Source organism: Monodelphis domestica, chromosome 1 (genome assembly GCF_027887165.1).
Source record: "Monodelphis domestica isolate mMonDom1 chromosome 1, mMonDom1.pri, whole genome shotgun sequence".
In the NCBI taxonomy this organism is placed as follows: Eukaryota; Metazoa; Chordata; class Mammalia; order Didelphimorphia; family Didelphidae; genus Monodelphis; species Monodelphis domestica.
The window spans coordinates 249,176,351-249,200,637 of record NC_077227.1 but is presented as its reverse complement, the minus strand read 5'-3'; positions in this window follow the sequence as shown (position 1 = coordinate 249,200,637).

Below are 24,287 nucleotides of genomic sequence, written 5' to 3'. Positions count from 1 at the left end.
CTTAGAAGGTTTGCATGAGGGATCTCACACATTGGCATGGTGGTGGAACATAGTGCACCAGGGCAGCCAATGAGGCAACAAGCCCTGGGGCATGGCTGAAGCAACCACAAAGGCTTCCAGAGCACTCATCCTTAGACCATAAGGAGGACTGGGTAATTGATCAGAAGGAGATTACAGGGGTCCCTTTGCTGGCTCTGTTTGCAAGACTCTTGTCCCATTGCCCATTCCTAGCACCAGGGCACAGTCCTGGGACACAACTTCAGGGTGAGGAAGAACACTAGCAGACACCAGTGCTTGTATCCACAATGGAAAAGGGGACCCTTATCACAATTCCAAGGGGGGAAAGAGTGCTTGGGATTACTCACAGAACAGAGAACAGTATGGGAACATATAAATACACTTCTCCTTACTTCATACCACCTTGGAAAAACTGAAAACAGGTAGAACCCCAGAGCCAGTTCTGAAGACAACTGCACAAAGAATCTAATGGAAAAGGATGCACAAAGGCACACTCAAGAGAATCATGTCTGAAAAATTAGAATTGGGCAAGTGGAAACTAAAGACTCTAAAGTGCTTGGCCTATATAGGTTCAAACGTGAAAATTTTGCTGAGGCTCTTTGAGGATACAGAGGAAGTTTTTATTAATATAAAATCTAGCAGACTGATGTCATATAAATAACCCTTTGCAGATGAATTTGGGAGAGCTTTTATTAGGTGTGTTAAACAGATAAATAAGTCAGGAGTTTAACAGTTAGAAGAAAGGGATGCCTTGCAGTCAGCTTTCTCTATGTGCTTAGGGCAGTCTCCAGGCAATCTGGATAAAAAAAAAGAATCCTATCCAAGAGAAAACAAACAAACAAACAAACAAAACAAAACAAAACAAACAAAAAAAAACAGGAGAAAATAGCAAGAAAAAAGGATGTGGTTGCTTCTTCCAATGTGCTCAGAACATAGTCTATGATGACTGCTGGGCATCAGGGGGACAATCATATCAACCCCATGCAACATGAAAAAACAGTCAAAGTCAAAATAATGAAAAAAAATCGAAGAAAAGGTGAAATACCTGTGATAGAGGTCTAATTCAAAGGAAAAAATAGAAATGGAAAGAATTCACCAATCACCTCCTGAAAGAGATCTCAAAAGGATAACTCCTAGGAATATTATAGAATTCCAGAATTCCCAGGTTAAAGAGAAAATATTAAGGTAACCAAAAAGAAACTATTCAGAATTCATAAAACCACAGTTATGACAACACAAGATTTAGCAACTACATTAAAGGATTAGAGACCTTGAATATGATATTCCAGAGGCAAAGGAACTAGGACTTCAACCAAGAATCACTTACCCAGCAAAAGGGAGCATAATCCCTCAAGGGAAAAAGTGTCTTCGAAAAAAATTGAGTACTTACAAACATTCCTCATGAAAAGACCAGAGCTGAGTGGAGTATTTGACTCTCAAATACAAGACTTAAAAGTCATAAAAAGGTAAAAAGGAAAAAAAGAATAAAAAGACATTCATTTAAGATTAAACTATTTACATCCCTGCATGATGAGATGATTCTTATAATGCCAAAGAAATTTGTCATTTTTAGGGAAGTTAGGAGTATTATAGATAGCCATTGAGAGGAGGGGGAATAGAAAAATAGAATGGGATAAATTATTACACATAAAAGAGCATTTACAGTGGAGGGGAAGATGGGGGATGTGGTGAAGAGAACATGTGAACCTTATTCCCATTGAAATTGGCTCAGTGAGGGAAGACATACACAATCACTCAGGTATAGAAAACTATGTTACCCTACAGGAGAGTAAGAGCAAAAGGAGATAAGAGAAGGGGGATGGAACTTATAGAAAAGAGAGGAAATTAGGGGATATGGAGGTCAGAAACTAAATAATGGGAAATACATGTAAAAATGTTTATAAGTCTCTCAAATAAGTGCCTCATTACTCAAACACATAGAGAAATGAATTTAACATAAGGATACAAGCCTTTCTTCAACTGACAAATAGTCAATAGATATGAACAGGCAGTTCTCAAAGAAATTAAAACTCTATAGTCATGCAAAAATGCTCTAAATCACTATTGTAAAATGGAGATTTGAACCCTAGACTTCAATCCCCAGAAGTCCTTGGTATTTCCCAGAATTCCCTATAATCTCACCTGAGTCTCTACCTGGGTGAGATCACAATTAGTATTTAATTGGCTCTCTGTCTCCCACTCAAGCTCTACTCACCCATTGCAAGATGTGGTAAGTTTTGAATGGGCTAATCAGCCCTAGAAACATGGTTTTCTTATTTTGTATTTCTTTATTCCTTGATTTCTAATAATCTTTAATAAACCTCATAAAATATAATGTTTCTATTACTAGAGACTAATTTAATTTTTACACTATTAATTAGAGGAATTCAAATTAAAATAACTCTGAGTTACCACCTCACACCTATCAGATTTCCAGAAGAGGAAAATGATAAAACTTGTGGAGGATATGGGAAAGTTGAGACAGGAATACACTGGTAGAGGAGTTGTGAATTGATCCAATTATTCATAACTGCAATTTGGACTTATGTCAGTAAAACAGTGCATATTGTTTGACCCAGTGATAACATTACTAGGTTTCTAACCCAAAGAATTTTTTTAAATGGGAGGAGGAACTATATGTATAAAAATAATTAAAGCAGCTTTTTTTGTGGGAGCAAAAAAAAAAAGTGAGGCAATATCCATTAATTGGGAAATGTATAAGTAAGTTAGAGTATATTATTGTAATGGGACACTATTTTTTTTATGAGAAATGACAAACAGGAGGAGCTCAGAAAAATCTAGAAAGATTTACATCAACTGAAGCAGAGTGAAATAAACAGAACCAGGAAAACATTATATGTAGTGACAAAAATACTGTACAATGAACACCTGTAAATACTCAGCAATACAATGATCTAAAACTATTCCAAAGGACTCATGATAAAAAAAAAATTTATCTGCTTCCAGAGGAAAATAAAAGAATTGATAGAGACTGAATCCAGACTAAAGCAAACCTTTTTCACTTCCTTCCTTAATTTATTTTTCTATTTGAATTTCCTTCCACAAAATTAATATGGGAAAATGTTTTACATAATTGCACATGTAAAATCTATTTAAGATTGCTTACCATCTCAAAGAGAGTGGGGATGTGGGGGAAGAAAGGAGAGAAAGAATTTGACTCAATATTCTTTGAAAAGAATGTTGAAAACTGCTTTTACATGTAACTGGGGATAAATAAAAGAAAAGGAAAGAAACACTAAAAATAAAACAATAACTAATACATATATATGTGTACATATATATCATGCTCTAAGTTTTGTAAAGGGCTTTAAGTATATTAACTCATCAACTCCTAATCACTTTGCAGGATAGGTTATTATATTACCCCCATTTACAGATGAAGAAATTGAGGCTGAGAGAGATTAAGGACTTTCACTAAGGTCAAACTGCTAGGAAATGTAGGAGATGTGATTATTAACCCTTTGACCTTTGACAAGGCAATTAATTTCTATATAGTTTAAGCAACTTTATAGGAATTATATGCTAAGTCACAGGCTTATTATGATGACTATTGTAGTAGTATGTGTAAGAAAATGTATAAAGGGAACTGAAACAAATGAGAAAGATTATCTCAGCCTGGTTTTTCTTAGGAGTAAGAAGGCTCAATTATCTATTGTACATATGGAGATTTAGTTATTATTGGGAGTTTGAAGAAAAAACTAAAAGTTTGGAAGTTACTATCAGAAATGAGACAAGAAGTTAATAAGACTAAAGTAATACTGTCAAGCAGCAATAAGGACCCCAATGAGATTGTGCATCATAAATTTACACAAGTAACTAAATTCTGATACACACAGGTGTGACCTGAAGAGAAATTGAATTGTAGAGTTTATCTAGGGAAGGAAACTCTGTATTTTAAGAAAGATTAGAAGACTCTTGGAGCCAAGGCTAGTTAAGAAGTTAAGGAAGGAGAGAAAGACAATGAGAATAAGGATGTCAAGTGGTCACAAAAAGAAAAAGGGTAAGTTTAACAAAAGAGGTAAAGGGATAGCTTAAAAGTCCCTTAAAGATCATGTAATCTAATCCCTTCATTTTACAAAGACTCAGGGATATAAAATGACTTGGGAAGGTTTTGCCAAATAGAAATACAAAGACCAGAATTTGAAAACAAACATTTTGATTCTAAATCCAGCTTTCTCTCTAGTCCTTCAAGGCTGTAGGCTGTTATCAGAGAGAACTTCAAAGTTTGGGATGTTAGAGACTGAGCAATTATAAGAAATAATGATGTATAAGGTATGATTATGCTAATTATGGGACTTTAATCAGGTATCAAAAATTGATTAATTGTGAAATCAGGTCATTAGCAGCATTAAAATTAATTACTTAATTAGATATTTCAATGCTTATAAAGTGTGTATAATACACTTACAATTCTACTAGGTAGTGGGAAAAAGAAGAATAAGATAAAAAGTATGATCTTGCCATATTTGTGTTTCTTTTATATTCAATAAACAAATGTGTGCACTATATGCAAATTGGTGTCCCTTTGACAAAAGGTACTGGGAGAAAAATGGTGGATTTGATGACAAGGGCTATCAATAAACCTTTAAAAATCACGAGACTTCTGAGTTACATGACCAGCAAGATGGTGTCTTAGTCACTCTCACCAGAGATCCATTAACTGACTAAGCATCTGAAAAAGGAATTAAGTATCAGATGTAGAAAAAGTGTAATGAATAAGACAAAAAAATACATGGAACAAACTCTAATAATGTATATTAAAGGAAGAAAATTCTAATCTTCAAAAAGCTCTATTAACACTCTTCCAACAACAGAGAAACTCATTTTGATCCCTAGGCTTGTTCTTGGGACCCCTCTTTGTATCCTCTCTTGCCCATAAGATTATTCTGGCACATCCCAGTTGTCCTCCTACTATTATATACTGGCTATGCCCAACCCTACCATCAAAAGCAAACGTAGACTCTGCACAATCAGATGAGGAAGGGAGAAAATGTTCATGTTTTTTTATATGTGCTGCCCTCTGATTGGGGACAGAACCAAATTTAGGGATTCTAATGACTACAAAGACTTAGCCTTAAACATCTTCTCTGACCTCCCTAGAACCTATGAAAATTGGATTGTTCTTATTTAGCCTTTCTGCAAGAATGAATAGAGAGTCAAGGGAAAAAATGGGATGGGATGTTAGTTCGAGTGGCTCTGCTGAGACTGAAGGAAGGAAACTATATAACTAAGATATGATTATTTCTGTTCCCCCTCCCCTTGTGGCACAGATATAGATTGGTTCTTCTAGCAAATATGGAAGCACAAAGGAGGAGGAGTCAGAAGACAAATGATGGAGAATATAGTAAAAAGGCTAAAACAATAAAGATTTCAAGAGTAAAAACTTCAACAAAATTTTGAGAACAAGCAAACAAATCAAGAGAAAGAGTACTAAACCTAGATTCTAGACCCTAGAAGGAAGGATGTAAACCTTTAAAGAGATTACAAAGCAATCTTATCAAGCATTAAAAAATGAAGTTTACCAGTGCCACTTGAAATAAATAATTTTGTGGACTTCCAAGAAAACATGTTACATGAAAACCACAAATGACTCCACAAAAGAATATTTTAAAATAGTTTATTTTAAAATTTAGAGATCTCACTACAGAATTTCAAAACATAATTAGCTGATTAGAAATAATTAAATGCATGATGGAAAGTTTGTCTAAAGAAGTGAAAGAGATGGACAGATTTAGAATACAAAAATACTGAAACATAAGAGTACTGGCAGAAGAGAGACAAAAGGAATGCTAAAAGAGTTCATTAATACTTCTCTAACCAAATAAATGACCTTGAAAACAGACCACAAATGCTTGAAGATAACTTTTTGTTGATTATTTGATTGTAATGGTCCTAAACAATACAGTTGCGTTATTTCTTCCAGTTTTATCAAATACCAATCTATTCAGATAACAGAAGGCAGATGGTATCTGTCTCCAACTCAGGATGGAGATGTGGCAAGTGATGATCAGCAACAGCATAAGAAGAAAAGACTGGAATAAGAGAGTGGATAGAGAAACTGGTCAAATATAGGATCAAGGCTATGAAAGAATAAGTGGAAAATTAGGGCAATGATAATGGACTAGAGCAGTGATGGGAAACCTTTTGAGCTTGGTGTGTCAAAATTCACCAAAAAACCAAGCATAACTCCAGTGGCATGTCACTTTGAGAAAAAACCCATAATATCATAATATTTATAGCTAAAATAACAAAAAAGTATAATTGTAACATATAACTATATTTAATAAACCAAAAACTAATTATTTAACTTACCTGCTTAGTGACTTCTTTGTTCATCTGTCAGTCGTTTTCTTTTGTTGGGCTTGATATTATTTAACTTGTGTGTGGGGTGCCATGAACTAAGATAAGTGTGTGTGTGGGGGAGAATTCTTTAACTAACCTGCCTATTGGTGACTTTTTTGTTGCTGAATTTCATTGGCTAAATCTTCAATTGAAGGTTGGTATTTTTTACACTTCAAGCCCAAGCACTACTAACTTCATGTGTCAATCTGTTTCTTTTGTTGGTTTTGATATTATTTAATACTGAGAATAAGGTCTCACAAAAGTGGGTAGAGGGAAAAATTATGAGTAAAGCCATTGCTATATTTTTCAGGGTGCTAAAAGTGTCTGGTAATCATTTCCAAGCACTCCTCAGTTGCAAGTGGGCCAGAGCCCCACCCAGTCTTCCCCTGGCCAGGCCTCACCCTGCCCAGCCCTGCCTCAGCCAGCTGGCCCTGGAGTGCTGCAAGAGCAGCAGCTACTACCTGCCAGCCTGCCTGTGCACATGCCTTCTGCATTGGCGCTCCTCCTCCCCACCCCCATAGGAGCCCCACTCACCCCAGCCACCTGGCATGTGCAGCTCCTGCTCACTCCCCCACTTCTGTAGCCAGCATGTGGTCCAGCACCCTGTCCCCTCCTCCATCAGTCCAGGGCATGGCCTAGGCTGTGGGTGCGCAACTCCCTAGCATCTCCCTGGCCCTGTGACACACTGAGCCTGCATGTAGCCACATGTCATCAAAAATGGCTACACATGTCAGTGCTGTCATAAGCTCACCATCAAGGGATTAGAGAAAAATGGATGAGGGTAAAATTAATAGAGGTCATGAGGAAAAGAATGAAATGATAAGTATAGAGCAGAAGAAAGATGGAAAGGCATAAAATTGTGATCAGTCAGAGGATTATAAGATTTCTTAATCAAAGGTAACACTGATTTACAAGTTAGTAAGAACAAGGGTATGGCCATTTCTATATATCATGAAGATGGAATGAAGGTACAGATCAAAGTAGTTAAAGACTTGATGAACAGAATATACTTGTAATTCAACAAAGCATTTGGAAAAATATATCATTTTATTCTATGGACTAAATAAAGGAATGTGGGCCAGAAAATAATGCAGTCAAAAGTAAATCGGAAAGTAGATGTAGAGATTGAAATGAAGGAAGTACAGGGACACAAAGGTCACTCATGAATCTTGTTCAATTCAGCATTTTTTTTTATCAGTGACTCGAATAAAGATTCAGGTAGCTTGCTTTGCAAATTTGTATATAACAAAAATCTGAGAGAGCTAGTTTAACCAGTAGTTAAAATAATTAGACTACAAAAACAACTTGACAGATTTGAAAAATAGGCTAAATTTGTTGACATCTTTTAAAGGGATAAATGCAAAGTGCTGCAATCAGGTCCAAGAAATAATTGTACAATTGTACAATGACCCAGATGGGTCAAGAATAATTAAATAGCATTGTTTATTTTAAAATATTGTTTTAATTGACAACACATTTGTTATTTTTGTGAAGCATGGGAAGTATAGTAAAAATTAATAAATGCTTTAAAAATGCTTAATGGTGCAGTGAAACTACTGATGAGTCCCTTTGACCTTAGGTATGCTGGTCTCCTATGGGAATGAATAGTTTTATTTTATTGTCATAGACCTCAATAATCACCCTACACCATGAAGAAGAATTGAAATAAGATTCTAATGGGGAAATATAATCTTAGGTTGTAATGATAATTATGCCATCTACATAAAGGATATTTATGCCCTTCTTAACATTCACTGGACAGATCATATCTGGTATTTTGTTTTAGGCCCTACACTTTAGGAAATGCATGAGCAAATTGGAATTTTAAGATTTGAGATCATATCATATGAAGTTCAGCTAATGAAACTGGATATGTTTAACCTGGAGAAAAGAAGAACAGGATACAAAAAAAATTCCTTCAAATATTTGAAGGGCTTTTATTTAAATGAGAGACCAGACATGGTGCTATAAAATTGAATAAGAAGCAAAATGTGGTTTTTATAGGGGGAATAGATTTCTGGCTAACATAAGGAAAATATTTCTAATGGTATCCTAAAGTATTCAAAAATAGTTTGTCGTCACCAAGAGTGAGCTCTCTGTCATCAGAGTTATTTAAGCAGAGCCTGGATGACCACTTGTTGGATACATGGTAGAAAGAATCTTATTTAGGTACAGATTGTATGAGATGACCTTTGGGGTTCCTTATAGGTCTGAGATTCCATGATAGAGATCTCTAAAAACCTTGGTAGATCAGAAAGATATGTTGCATCTAATAAAATGGAATTTGACAGGGATACATGTAAAATCCATTTATATTTTAATTTACATTTTTAAAAATCCAATAAAATGGTACAGAATGGAGAGAGGTGGCTTTGTATTTATATAGTAGAAAATAATATGTTTATACTGTTTACATAGCAGAAAGTGTGTTGAGCTTGGAATCATAAGGTCCCAGCTTGACTTGCCTGTGTAATTTATGACTTATGTGATCTTGGGTAAATTTTTGGGCCCTAGTTTACTCATCTGTAAATGAGGAGGTTGGTCATATTACATGATCTCTGAAGATCCTTCTAACTTTAAAATATTGGATAAAATGATCACATAAAATAGTTCATATTGAAAAAATATCTAGGAATGTTACTAGATTGCAAACTGGACATAAATGAGAGTATGATGTAGCAGCTAGAAAAGCTTATATGGCTCTCTTCTCCATTAGTTAAGAGAGAGGCAGAGTCAAGATGGCAGCTTAGACACAGCAAATGTCCAGACCTCTGAAAACCCTTCCATACCAATCAAAAACACAGTGTTTCGAGGGGACAGAAATCCACTAGTTAAGAGAATATAAGTTAATAATATGACTGTACTCTGACATTTGCCAGAGAGCATGATATAATTCTGGTCTAGGAAATATAATGACAATCCCAAAATGTTGAGGGTTTTGAAGGCCCTCAGAAACATGAAATAAGATGATTAGACACAGGGACTAGAGATATTGGACCTAAAAAAAGGAAGGGCCTTGGTAGCATTTTCCAAATACAGGATTACCTCAGAGATATTGCATGTTCAGTTTCAAATCAACACAATAAAACAAGTATCTCAATAAAGTGAGTCAAACAAACTTCTTTGGTTTCCCAGTGCATATAAAAGTTATGTTGACACTCTTCTGTAGTCTAAGCATAAAATAGTATTATGTCTGAAATAACAATGTACGTAATAACTTAATTAAAAAACTCTTTAGTGCTAAAAATAACCCTCACCCAAGCCTTCAGTAAATTATAATATTTTTGTTAGAGGAGTTTTCATGACTTGATGTTGAGGGCTGCTTACTGATCAGGGTGGTTAGTGATTGTTAAAGGTTGGGGTGGTTGTGGCAATTTCTTAAAATAAGACAACAGTGGACTTGGCTGTATCGATTGACTCTTCCTTTCACTTGAACGCTTAGAGGCCATTGTAAGGTTATTAATTGTCCTGATTTCAATATTGTTGTGTCTCAGGGAATAGGAGGGTGCCTGAGGAGAGTTAGAGAGGAACTGCTGGTAAATGGAGCAGTCAGAACACATACAACATTTATTGATTAAGTTTGCCAACTGATATGGGTGGGTTTTTGGTACCCCAAAGTAATTACAATAGTAAATCAGAGATCACTGATCACAGATCACCATAACAAATATGATAATAAGGAAAAAGTTTGAAATTCCACAAGAATTACCCGAATGTGACACAGAGACACAATGTGAGCAAATGTTGTTAGAAAAATAATGTTAATCAACTTACTCAATGCAGGATTCATTCATTCATTCATTCATTCATCATTCAATTCATAAAAAAAAAATTGCAAGAAATCAAAGCACAATAAAATGAGGTATACCTGTACAGTATTTGCCAAATTAAGAAATAATAAGATTATTCTAATTGGTACCTTAATTACAAACAAATGGTAAAAATTCATTTAGAAAAATAAAACCTAGCAATTAGGAATATTTCAAAGTAAAATGGGTCTCCATGGAGATCTTCAAGCAAAGATAGAACATCACTTTTAGAAAAATTTGAAGGTAGTGATTCATATTTTGGAAGAAAGCCTGGAATAGGTTACATGTGAACCCCCTTCCAACTCTATTACTACTTCTGAATCCCTGCATCCTCTATATTTTGTTAGGTCTGTAATGTCATAAAAGTGGATACTCCCCCAAAGGTTCAGTTCACAACCCATCCACACCTTCATGTCCCCATGCTATTCTTGTCCATGTTATCTTAAAGATCCCATTGAGTAGATACACTCGGTATGCTCAAAGCTTTCCTGTAGATTTCTTAACATTGTGCACGTATCAGTGGAACAGAAACGGTTTCCTTTTTTCTCACTACATGACTGGCTCATCAACTTTTCCAGTCATAAATGTATGATATCTCTTATCACCTCTGCACAACTCTTAGGTGATCATAGATAATAAGCTACTCATCTCACCCTTACATTTGCTTCTCTAGGGTTTTGGGGTTAGTCTGATATTTTAACTTTTTAGAAATTGCTGCAATTCTGTAACTCAGAGACATAACATTATTAGAAAATTATTGATGTTCTAAATATAAGCCTTTGTTTCAAGCTGAAACCAACCAACTCTGATTCTCCAGGAAACAATCTAGTTAACTTCAGAGAGGCTTATCACCAATAGATCAGCCATCTGTTGATAGATTCTTTTGACTCTAAAATTCAGGAAACAAATGAAAATAATGGTCCTTAGTATTTGTCCCCTTCACTTCTGCAGTAATAATGGCAGATTGATGAGAAAAGGCTATAAGGGACCTAAGAAGAATAGCCGTCTAAATATTATATGTGCGTGTATATATGTATATAAAATAAGTATAATGTAGATATAAATATATTACAACATCAGAGCAGCAGCCCCATAATTTCTCCCTTCTCCCTCACTGGCAGTCCCACATTCCTGATTGCTCTATAAAAAATGGGTGACACATTTCTGGGTAGTCAAATTTCAGGTAATTAAAACTTAAAGAATGTCTTTACAGAGATCTGAAACTATTTGGTTTTGTATAATAAAAATAAATATGAAATATGAGCAATAAAATAAATATATTTAATATAAAGTTTTAAAAAGTAATATTTTCAGTACACATCAGACTATGGCGATGGCAGGTAGACCATTCTCTTGGATGTTAATATTTCTGTGTCTTAATCTATAGTTGAAATAGTCACTGACCAAATAATTAGTATCTTTTCCAATTAATGAATAACATTAAAATGAAGTATATAAGAATGAGGTAAAAATGACCTAAACTTGTGATTCCACTGGGGTGGGAATCCTTATTGAAACAATTCACTCAAGTGTAGATAATATATGCAATTATATTTCTGAGAGTTGACTGAATTCCTGAGACATTAAAACACTTACATATAACTAGCATGTATCATAGGTAAGGTTTGATCCCAGGTCTTTCTGACTCCAAGCCTAACACTACATCATCACATTGCCTTTCACTGATATTTTGACAGAATTAATAAAATTAGATTAAAGATTGAGATAGTGTGAAGTAGTGTTAATGAGTCAGTCTTGGCATCAGGACAACCAAATATCAAGTCCTCTTCTTATAAACTCTAGTCTTACAACCCAGAACGAATCACTTAAAATCTTTTGTCACCCTCAGGCTACTTTCTAAGAATCTTAAGTTTACAGGAAAAAAAAAAAGCTATTCTGTCTTGGAAGATAGAGTTTTCTTGCCATAAATGAAAGTTCCATTTTAGGTGTATCATTCCTTAGCTACTTGACTGTTCCACCACACCACCATATAGGTCTAGGGATAGCAACAAATATATTTAAGTAGGAGATTAAGACAATTCAAGTCATAAGAAGAGAAAGCTATTCCAGAAGAATGGCATTGCCACATAGGGATAGCAGCCATGGGAAAACAGGTGTCCATGGGAAGTACCATAAGTCAGTACTTCCCCACTGCACTATTCCCTACTCTATTGGAAACTAATGGTTCTGTTGTGCAAAAAACAATGTACACCCAATCTAGGCTCCCCAGTCAATCAGTGCTCAAACTTCTGTAGAATTTTAGACAAAGAATTGTCCTGACACTACACAATAATGTCCTATCTCTCTAGAGACAAGGCAGTAGAGAGAATCTAGACCAGTGGCATCACACCCAAGTAGAAATGGAAGCCTCACAGCCACATATTAGTTTAACATTATATTATAGTGTATCTATCCCTGCTTATTTCATTAAACATTTTAAATTATATTTTAATTTGATTATAACTATACTAGAGTTTTATTATCCACTAGGCAGCAATTTTAACACCTCAGGTCTAGTCCACTGAAATTAGGGTATTTTCTGAGATGTCTTTTAAGTAACAAGGAATAAAGGAAAGGAATCTAGTAAACAACTCTAACTCAGCCACTTTGAGCATGCCCTTGGAAAGGTGGCAATTATTAGTCTTTTGATCAGTTAAACCTTAAACTTGCATCCTGAAGCCTGGGGTGAGGCTAGTCAAATTCACCATCAATAGCTTTCAGGCAGTTCTAGTTGCCACCTAGAGACATATGGTTGCCCAAATAAATAGTCCCTCCAAAGTTGATAGAAAACTGTGCCCATTATTAAGTATAATACAAACTCCTGTAATGAGCTTTGGATGTGACTCTTGAAAAAGGGTTTGGAAAAAATGATTGGATATCATCCTTTGGGGTTTATCGTTAAACTACATTACAATATGTGGTGTTAGGACAATTCGAGTACTGCCTCTCTCAAAGTTAGGATATCACTTTGTTTTGAGTCACTCAAGTCTTCAGTCTTGGCTGATTACTGAAATTTATCTCCCTGGGGCCAGGTTTCTCCTAAGGCTCTGATTACTCTAACCTCAGCATCACAAGAAGACCAGAAGTCACACGAATGAATTAGGTGTTTAATAAGGGATAGGCAATTAATTATAGAAGGGCCTGGTGAATGCTGGCAGCTCTCTTGCTATAATTACTAGGGACTTTTAATGGGTCCATTCAAGTATCCCAATTTTTACCATGGGGTTGGAGGAGGACTGTCAATGGATAAAACATCCTTGTCCAGGCATGAAAACTGTGATAAAACTAGAAAGTAGTGTCATAGGAATTAGGTAAAGACCACCAGCTCATGGTATAAGTTCTAAATGGATTCGTAGGCTTAGACATAAAGGGTGGCATCAATAAATAAATTAGAAGACCAAGAAAGTCATTACTTGTCCATTCTATGGATAGGGGAGGAACTATGACTAAGCCAAAAAAAGAGAGACATTAGAGAAATTAAAATGAAAAATTTGGATTCCATAAAATTAAAAACTTTTTAGACAAAGCTAAAACAGCTAAAATTAGAAGAGAAACATGAAAACAAAGGGAAAAACAACTTTGCAGCAAGTTTCTCTGATAAATGTCTCATTTCTAAGTTAGGTAGAGAACTGATTTAAATTTATAATAAGAACTATTCTCCAATTCATTAAATGGTCAAAGGATATAAACAGTCATTTGTTCAGAGGAAAAAATCCAATCCACCAATAACCATATAACTAAATCACTAATCATGAGAGAAATGCAAATTTAGACAACTCTTGAGTTTCTACTGCACACCCATCAAACTGGCAATGTTAATAACAAATGCTGGGGGGGACGTAGGAAAACAGGGACTAATGTACTGTTGGTGAAACTATGAATTGGTGTAGCCATTCTAGAAAGCATTTTGGAACTATGCTCAAAAAGTTATTTAACTGTATATACTTAGGTTCAGAAGTACCATCACTATATATGTATATGTACATAAATATCAACATACTTACATATATAAATACATATATGTTAAAATATTTTTAAGCCACAAAAATATTTATAACAAATATTTGTGCTGACAAAGAATTAGAAACTGAGCAGTGCCCATCAGTTGGAGAATGCCTAAACAAGTTGTAGATTATCAATGTAATCGAATAGTATTGACCACTAAGAAATTATCAAGAAGATCATTCCAGAGAAACCTGGAAAGACTTGTATGAACTGATACAGAGTGAAATGAGCATAAATAGAATTGTTTACCTGATTTCAGCAATATTGTAAGGACAAACAATTTTGAATAATTTAGAGTCTCTGATAAACAAAATGATCAACCATGATCTCAGAGGGCTCTTGATTAACACAGAGAGGTAGATTATAGACTCAGCATACAGATTGAGACCATTTAAAAAATATGGGTACTATGGGGATTTATTTTGTTTGAATATAGATAATTATAACAAGGAGGAAGGGATGGAGGGAAGGGGAGAAGGAAGATTTTCATTGGTTTAAAGAAATAAAATTTAGATTAAAAAAGTAGAAAATTCCCTGCTCGACTCATAGTTTGATGGGTAATCATAAAAATATATTTTGGAAATATCATGAGTTCTTCAGTCTGTACCCATGTGGGGGCTAATGGCAATTTCTATGCTGTTTGTTGTGAATTGGGTTAAATGAAAACACTTGCAGTTACCTGATCTGTCTGATTAGCTAATATCAAACACTATTGCCTTCACATAGGGAAATGAAAAATATTTTCTTCTTCATAATGAAGTAGGAATTTGAAGTGCTTTGCTACAAAAAATCCTCTTAAAATAACCCTTTGTTCTAGTGAAGAAGTCATGTAAAGGCTTTTAGTGTCATATAAGGAGCTGAAGAGTTATTATGCCAATCACTGCAGTCATTTCTCATCTTGTCAACCTTGTTGATGAAGTAGGATGGATACCAGATAAGGAGTATGGAATTATGAAGTTTATCGAAGTCTTTCCCCTCTATTTGTGTCCTTTAGATCATTTAGGAACAGTTTGGTAGGTAAAGGCCACACTAGTTTCAAAAGCAATTAATGTCCACCTCTACATGATGATGTAACTTTGATTGGTAGTGACCCTTGGTTGGATGATGGCTAAAATGAGAGGGAATGAATGGGAGATCAACTATAACTGGACAGGATACAATTTTTTCTCCTTAATTTAGAATATCTTTAATGATGCCCATCATGCTAATTGGAGCATCTATCATTTAAAGATAAATATGATGTTTTGCATGAGAATACATGTACAATCCAGATCAAATTGTTTACCATCTCCAGGATGGGGGAAGGAAGGGTAAAACAGATATTTTGATACTGTGACTTCAGAAAACTCATGTGGAAAATTGTTATTACATGTAATTGGTATAATAAAATATCTTTATAAAGACAAATATGATATGATCTTATAGGGTCTTCTACTTCTCTATGACTGGCACATTTATAATATTGGTCCTTTTCATCTATCTCAGGGAAGAGATTTGCTTTTACTTTAATTTGTATAGATTCAGGATAAAGTAGCAATGTCACAAGTAGCAATCAAGTCTGCCCTATTGCATCCATCATCAGAATTCTTACAGAAAGTCTGCTTTCTTATAGGCCCATTGTGCCACTGCTTGGTTCTATCACAATTTAATTTATTTTTCTACATTCTGTTGATAGAATAGATTGTCTGGAGGGGGGTATAAAGGGGGGTTACTTTAAATAATTTTTTCAACTGTATTTTCAAGCCATTCTGAAAATAAAATTGAGCTGGTATTAGAAAGGAAAAAAAAACGTTTTTACTAGGAAGGAAGTCACGATTATGATTAGACTTGCTGTCACCATCTTTTCAGGGTTTTCTACCTCTTGTACCATTCTCAGTTAGATGGACACTATTGAATGAACTTTGGAAACAACAGTTCCATCATTAAATCTGTGATTACCAAAGCTGAGTATCTCATCTCCTAGAACAGTGATGTTGAACCTATAGTATGGCATGTGTGTCAAAAAAGGGCACACAGAGCCCTCTCTGTGGGCACACCTGCAGTCCCACTCCATAGTTCATTAGTAGAAAGGCAGAGGGACTTGGGCTAGGTGGCTCCCCTCTCCTTCTTCCTGCACCTGAGGACATTCCTTACTTCCCCCACCCCTCTGCCCAGCAGCCAATAGAAACACTTCCTTCCTGCCCCATCTGGGATAATGTGCTGGGGACTTCAGGGGCTAACATATTACAGGAGGGTGTATCAAAGATGGCAGCCTGTTGAGTCTATGGTGAAGGTGATTCCCATGGTGGGGCTGAGGAGGAGCTAGGTTTGAAGGCAGCATAGTCCATGCATGGCACATAGCCGGAGGGGAAAGCACTTGGGCCACTCTCTTCTCCCTTTCCATATACCTCTTATCACCCACCTCTCCTGCCCAGTGGCCCAATGGGAGCATTTCCTCCCCTCTCTGTCTGGGATAAGGGGGGATGGCTAGGGGATGAGGTGGGGCAGCAGGGCACAGTACTCTGTCTCTAAAAGGTTCACCAATCACTGTCCTAGAAGCTTTGTCTTAGTGTTCTCCTGTCAAGTGATTGTTGCCTCTAGGCAGAAAGGAAATTTATCTGATGATGAACAAATCCTTTGTATAGTTCCAGTTGACCCCACTCCAGTCCTTTCTTATTCTACACCTTGTTTGGAGACTTAGAGGATTGTGACCCTTCAGGGCAAAAACTCTTTTGATCCCATTTAATTGTCAGGTCTCTTTTCCTTATATGTGGTTCAGATAACTCCTTTCTAGAAAGGACTTGTGGGGTAGCAATATACAATTGTTGAAAAGTGTTTTGTTTTCTAATGATATCATAGAGGTGAAATTCTTTTTCCATAATCATGGTGAATGTGTATTTATTTGGAATAAAAGGGATACTTTAGCCAATTTGCTGGTAGTCTTAAATCTCTGTATAAAATGGAGGCAAAGTTTTCATTCAGCCTCTGAAATAGAAGGGATCAGTCTAAAGTAGAGGTTTCTAAAGTCTAAAGTATCAAGAATGAAGTTATCAGTGAGAAAGTTTTAGTTCATGGACTAGAGAATATTGAGTGGGCACATATATAAGGTGAGTCAAATTATAAGCACGGACTTCTAGACATATTATATTAAAGAGGCTTATGACCACTTAGCAATCTTGCTACATACAAGTAATACTAACCCAAAATAAGTCTAGGCAACTCTCTTGGAGGGGTTAAATAACATAGGGGTGCAGCCCTGATATTCTGGCATTGTTTCTATTCATAGATGATTCTTTTACCTAGGGAAATAAACTGTAAACTACCCTCAATACCACTATGTTTTAGAGGATTTACATAGATTGAGATTTGTAAAAATTACATCTATGCTGATCATTTGCCCATATAGACTCTTTTCCAAGTCAAAATTGTTTACTAATGGTCTCAAGGCCATTTAAGTGCTGTAACATCCTCTGTATAGTTTAAGACCTTTCTACAATAGGATGAGATGTAGGAACAGTAGATAGACAGACAGAAGAATGGACAGATGTAAAGAGAGAGATAACAAAATCTGTATTGTTTTTCACTTAAGAAGGAGTCAGGATTTATTCAGTTCAGAGAGCTAGGCTTTGGAAAACTTTGGCTATTAGGAATGGGTGATAATATGAGAAACTGTCCCACTGTCCTATGTGATATCTTTTTGACTTAATATTGCTGCCCTAGTAAGTGCAAAGATGGAGGCAATTAGTATCTTTTTTGAGAGAATTGTACTCCTTTAATGCTATTGTTATAACATTTTTTTTTTACTGAAATTTATTTTTATCCATTAGTTCCTCATTGCGTTGCAATCCGTAGCCTGAATCTCTGAACTGACGTGGCCCTGAACACTCTGCTATCCAAAAATACCAAAAAGATACAGGAGAAGCTATCTTGCATATTGGATAGCTCCTCTGAGAGAAGAATTTATCGGTATTCATGGATGAAAGTTTTATAGGAAGAGAAGGAATTATGGGGTTGTGATCTGCGCAGGTGGAGGGGTATCCCACACTAATGGAATTACAGATCCCTAGAAATTTTGTTCCTAAATACTTTAACTCTTCTTTGGTACATTTTAAACAATTATCACTTTCTATTACTCTGTACCCCAAATATCCCTTGATCATAGTGGATTCAAGAAATTATAGAATCAGAATTGTTCACTTTTATTGAAAGAATGAATACTTGAACAAATGAACAAATCATGTGAATTTTGAAACATCTTGTTTTGTACTGCCCAGATGCACTATTTCAGTTGAATGACAAATAATGCTATTAAATGAAGTGTTTCAGGCATTCACAGATCAAGTTTAACTGGGGACAAATAACTCAGATGAATCCTGATGTTTTATATATTCATGCACTAATATTTGCTTCACACCATATGTCGTAGAAACATGAGAATGTGATAGAACAGAACAATCTAGTAGTTTCCTGGTTTAACATCTGGTCTTCTGAGAAAGGCTAGAGCCTCAGAGGATAATTTTTAAATCTCATGATACAGTTGTATAGACAAATGGCTGGCAGGATGGAGAGGAGGTGAAGAGTTGGGGGTAATACCCTTTGCAATTAGTCCTTATCAGCTAATTCTTCAATAAACCCAGAAACTTTGAAATCATAATTATAATAGATCAAAGAGTACTCTGGAAACAGCACTTTGCACAGAGTTTAGCTTGTTGATTCGTTGACTGACTAACTGATTTTCTTATAATGTTGTTGACTATGGAGAAGAATTTCATTTTCTACTACATCTAATGGGTTTGGGTATTTTAAGACTTCATAATAAATAAGTTGCATGGTAGACACCAAAGACAATGTCCTGACCAGGCTTTAGTACCTTTCCCATTCTTTAACTAGAAAGTAATACTGGTCGATTTCCTATACAAAATGATGAGTATTATTTAAGACCCCAAATTGTTTTTATGATATTTTCTAGGCTTGTTATTAGTTTCATTTATAAACAAGTCATATCTTATTTGGAACTTTCAGAATCTAAACATGAGTATAAGAGTTTGGGGAAAGGTCTCAGGTTGTATCTATTTATACTGACAGAGAAGTTAGAGGAAGGGAAAGAGGGAGAGAGTAGTTTTGTTGTTACTTTTTGACTTTATCTCTCCATAAGTCAAACTTGATACTTTCAATTCCCCCAATAGAGCACTTACAGAATGGAGTTGGGAAACCCTGTTAAAATTTCATGGGCTAGAAACAAATTTATTGGCTCATTCTGCTTTCTCCCAGTGCAACCTCCTGTATGGGTAAGGTGACTCAGTAGAGATATGGCAGGTGGGCTCCTTAATGAATAGTGAAGCTAGAAACTTTATGTGTGTTATAAAAGCCTTATTTTTAACTGGATGAAACATTGGAGGGTTAACCTGTGTTGTGGAAACAATTTGGTGAAACATAGACAGACATAGATGACAAATGGAACCAATCTTTTTGGAAGATTAACTAAATAATTAAGGTCAAGATGTGGAAATAATACATACATTAGTAAGCTTTAGCAAAATTAGGGCCACAATAAAAATGGACCTTAAAATCCAAAATTATACGCTATCATATTGAGAATGGTAAGAGGCAACATGGCATTGTGAATATAGTGCTGGGCTCAAAGTCAGGCAAACTTGGGTTCAAATTTAACACTTAAGTAGGGCGGAATCCTCAACAAGTTACTTAATCACTATATGTCTCCGGTAACTTTATGAAATCAGATTGTTAACTGTTCTTACCTGATCAAATCAATCCTTCCAATATTGGCACATTGAGAGCTGCAATCTTGTTTGGGAACCCAAGAGCTATACCACAGATTTGAAATGAATGAATTTAATTATATCTTGGGACTGTGTCTCACCTAACCTATTAAATGGCATTTATCTGGCTCCTTGACTGAATATGGAACTATATAAAAAAGAAGTTCATGGAACCAAACAGGCAGAAGTGTGGAATAAAATCATGAAAGAGAAAAAGTTTGCCTTTAGTGTTATTTGGTTCTCTCTGCTTATGCCGACTTCTGTTTACCTAGAAATTTGTTCTGCACATCTCTCCCCACCTTCCTTAATGTCCTCCCTTCATCTTCTCCCATCAAAAAATATCTGAATTTCATTTCCTCAAGAACTTGTTTTAAGTGAAAACCAATCCATTTAGTATGTAAAACAGTTTTGTTTATATGCTTTCTCCAATTTAATTTGTGCCATTCTGGATAAACAGAGTCACAGAATATCAGAATGAAAAAGGTCTTAAGAAACCATCTGGTTTAGCAAAGTTCATTCATTTCAAGTCTATGGTGCATCTCATGGGTTACCACACCAGATTACAATTCTCAATTCACTAATCCTGAAAGAACTTACAATTTTGAGAAGAGATGAAAGCTGATTCTCCCAAGGGAAAAGGGACCCAAGGGGGAAGGTAGTTGCCTGGCATCAGTGGTTCTGGCTGAGCTATGAAGAGGAGCAAGAAGAAAGTAGGCAGATTTGAAGGAAGTGAAAGCAGAGGTCAAGTGACTTCCCCTGGTCATGAAACAAAAAAGTCTGTGATGGATTTGAACTCAGGTGATCCTTACTTCAGATCTGGTGCTCTATCCCTTGTAATATTTGTCTGCCTCTAATTCTGCTGGAACTCTTGTCTCTCTGCCTATTAAGTGATGGTTATTTTACACTTCTGGATTTCTCCTCCAGGGTACCATTGTGATCCTGTGACATTTCACCATTCTCTTCCACCTTCTGTCGCTCCCCATTACTATGGAATAAAGTCTAAACTACTGAAACTCTCATTCATTAAAGCTGCTACAAGAGCTGGTTTCAATAAACTTTTTTTTCTAGGATTGAGTCTGATTGCCCTGTTTTTTGTTTCACTACATTTCAACCTTTAAGTATTTGATTCCGAAGCTTCTAAGCGTGGAATTTTTGCTCTCAACCTTGAAGACTTGCTCAAGTGCCACCTGAATCCTTTCCCTTCCCCTTCTCCCAAGCTGTAAGTAATCTCTTTCCTTTCTGGAATACTTAGTATTTCTATAGACTTTATGTGACATGGTGCACAATAGGCTGAATGTTGGATCTGTATTCAAGACAAATGGCTTTCAAACTCAATATCAGACATTTACTAGCTGTGTGAAATTGAGTAAGACCCTGACTCTCTCTCTCTCAGTCTCAGTTTTTTCATTGGTAAAATGGGAGTCATAATAGCATCTAGCTCACAGGGTTGTTGTAAAGACCAAATGAGATAATAGGTAAGGATCCAAAACTTTAAAGAACTACAGAAATGCTAACTACTATTATTGGACTGTGATGCCCTAGAGGACAGAGGCACTGCCTTGTTTATCTTTGTTCCACACTCAGTGATGAGCCCAGGACCATTAAAATTCTGAAATAAAGAAGCCATAGGATACATCCAATTTCAAGCCGACATTGGCCACCAGAATTAGATGTAATATGAGCTAATGAGATTTTGTGACCATATATTAATCATAGGGCCCTGTTGTCATCAAACACATTCCATCAAAGACTGAGGCAAAGAACGCTAGTGAGAGGTATGGGAATTGGAATACCAAGCAGTTTGCCAGAAGATATATCTCCTTTTTCTTGCCTTTTCTTTGCCTTCTCTTCCTCAGCAACCTTGGATTGTTCATCTTATCTGAGATGGAAGCTCAACATGACAGTTTGTATCATTTGGATGAGCTGGGTATCATCAATTGCTAACCTGCTAGGAAAATGGAGGACCACTAGGTCTTATTAGCTATCCTGCAAACTACATCCTAAAGCAGTGATGGACAACCTTTTGAGCTTGGTGTGTCAAAATTTGCCAAAAAGACAGCATAAATAAGGTGCTGTGTCACTTTGAGAAAAAAACTCCATAATTTCACGATATTCATAGTTTAAATAACAAAAATATATAATTGTAATATATAACTGTATTTAATAAATCAAAAACTAATTATTTAACTTACCTGCTTAGTGACTTCTTTGTTCATCTGTCAGTTGGTTTCTTTTGTTGGTCTTGATTTAACTTGTGTGGGGTGCCCTGAATTAAGATAAGTGAGGGGGAGGGGGAATTCTTTAACTAACCTACCTATTAGTGACTTTTTTGTTGCTGAATTTCATTGGCTAAATCTTCAACTGAAGGTTGGTATTTTGTACACTTCAAGCCCAAGCAAGTGTTACTAACTTCATGTGTCAATCTGTTTCTTTTGTTGGTTTTGATATTACTGTATTATTTAATACTGAGAATAAGGTCTCACAAAAGTAGGTAGAGGAAAAAAACTGTGAGTAAAGCCATTGCTATATATTTTTGGGGTGCTAAAAGTGTCTGGTAATCATTTCCAGGTACTCCTCAGTTGCAAGTGTGCCAGAGCCCCACCCAGTCTTCCCCTGGCCAGACCTCACCCCACCTCACCCCTCCTCATCCCTCCCCAGCCTGCCTGCATACATTCCTTCCACACACAGGTGCTCTCCTCCTCTCTACCCCTGATGGAGCCCCACTCACCCCAGCCACCTGCTGCTCACCCCCTAACCCTGTTGGCCAATAAATGGAGTAGCCCTCTCCCTAGGCCAGGCCAGAGCATAGCCATGGCCACTACTGTGGGCTCCCAGCTCCCCGAGTGGGCCCAGAGGTGTGCTGAGCCCGCATGCAGCCATGTGCCATTGAAAATGGCTATGTGTGTCAGTGCTGACATGCATGCCATAGGTTCGCCATTACGATCCTAAAGTCTTCCAAGGCTTACTATTTACTACTATGACCTCTAGGTACCTGAGCACTGTCTTCTGACCTGCTGGTGCAACCTAAGAACCCTTGGGTCTTGCCATCCACCCTGCAACTAAACCCTAGGAATATGTGTGATTTTCTATCTGTCCTTTAGCTGAAAAATAAAAAAAGAACTTACTATTTCATGAAATAGGAATAGTCAACAATTTTATTCCATATTGAACAAGATTACTTTCTCAAACATTTTTACAAATGACAATTCAACCTTACCTTGAAGACATCTTGAGAGAAAAACTGCTACATATTTTCTAAAGCAATTCATTTGTCTTTGAGACAACTTTATTTAAAAGCCCCCCCCCCATTTTTCTTACTTCAATTATGCCGTGCTTTTTTTCAACCAATCAAAAGGTCAAATTTCTTTTCCATGTGATAATTCTTCAAATACCTCAAGGTAGTTATCATGTCTCCCCAATAAATTTCATTTTTCATTCTAAACAGTTCATCTAACTGAGTGATAGAGAACCTTTTTGAGAATGAGTGCCCAAACTACAACCTACAGCAGCATGTGAGCCCCCCACCTTATGCCAGATAGGTGAGGAAGGAAGAGTTCCCATTTGCCTGCTGGGCAGAGGGGTAGGTCATATGAGAAATGTCTTCAGGTGAGGCACATGTGGAGAAGGGGAAGGGAACAGCCCCTCTGTCTTGTGTACCATAGGTTCACCAACACAGATTTAACTGATATTCATGTTGCATGAACCTGAGCACCTTTCACCTTCATTTTCCCTTTTTGTATGCTTTAAAATATATCATATTGTTCTTAAAATGTGACACTCAGAATTATATACTATCGCAGATGTCGTCTGAATGGAGTATGGGATACAGCTAAATTATTACTTCCCTGATCCTGCCCATTTCCTCTCTTTATGTAGTCTAAAATCAAATTAGTTTTATTTTATTTTATTGTTGCCACATCAAACTGTTGACTCATATTGAATTTATAGTCCACTAAAATCCCCAGTTTTTTTTTTATGTGAGCAATAGCCTAGCCATGTTTCTCTAATATTGTACTTGTAGAACTAGTCTTTTGAAGACATGTATAAAACTTAATATTTAACTGCATTAAATACTGTCCTGTTTTATTAATCTCAATACTATAGTCTATAGAAAAATTCTGGATCCTGATTTTATCATTCAATATGTCAGGTTATCTAACCTAGCTTTGAGTTACTTGCAAACACGATAATCTTTTATTCCTTTACTACAGTTATTCATAAAACTGTTAAGCAGAACAATATCAAGACAAACTTGTAGGACATGCCACCATGGTACAATGACAGAGTGCAGAGATCAAAGGACCTGAATTTGAATCCCAGCTCTGATAGTATC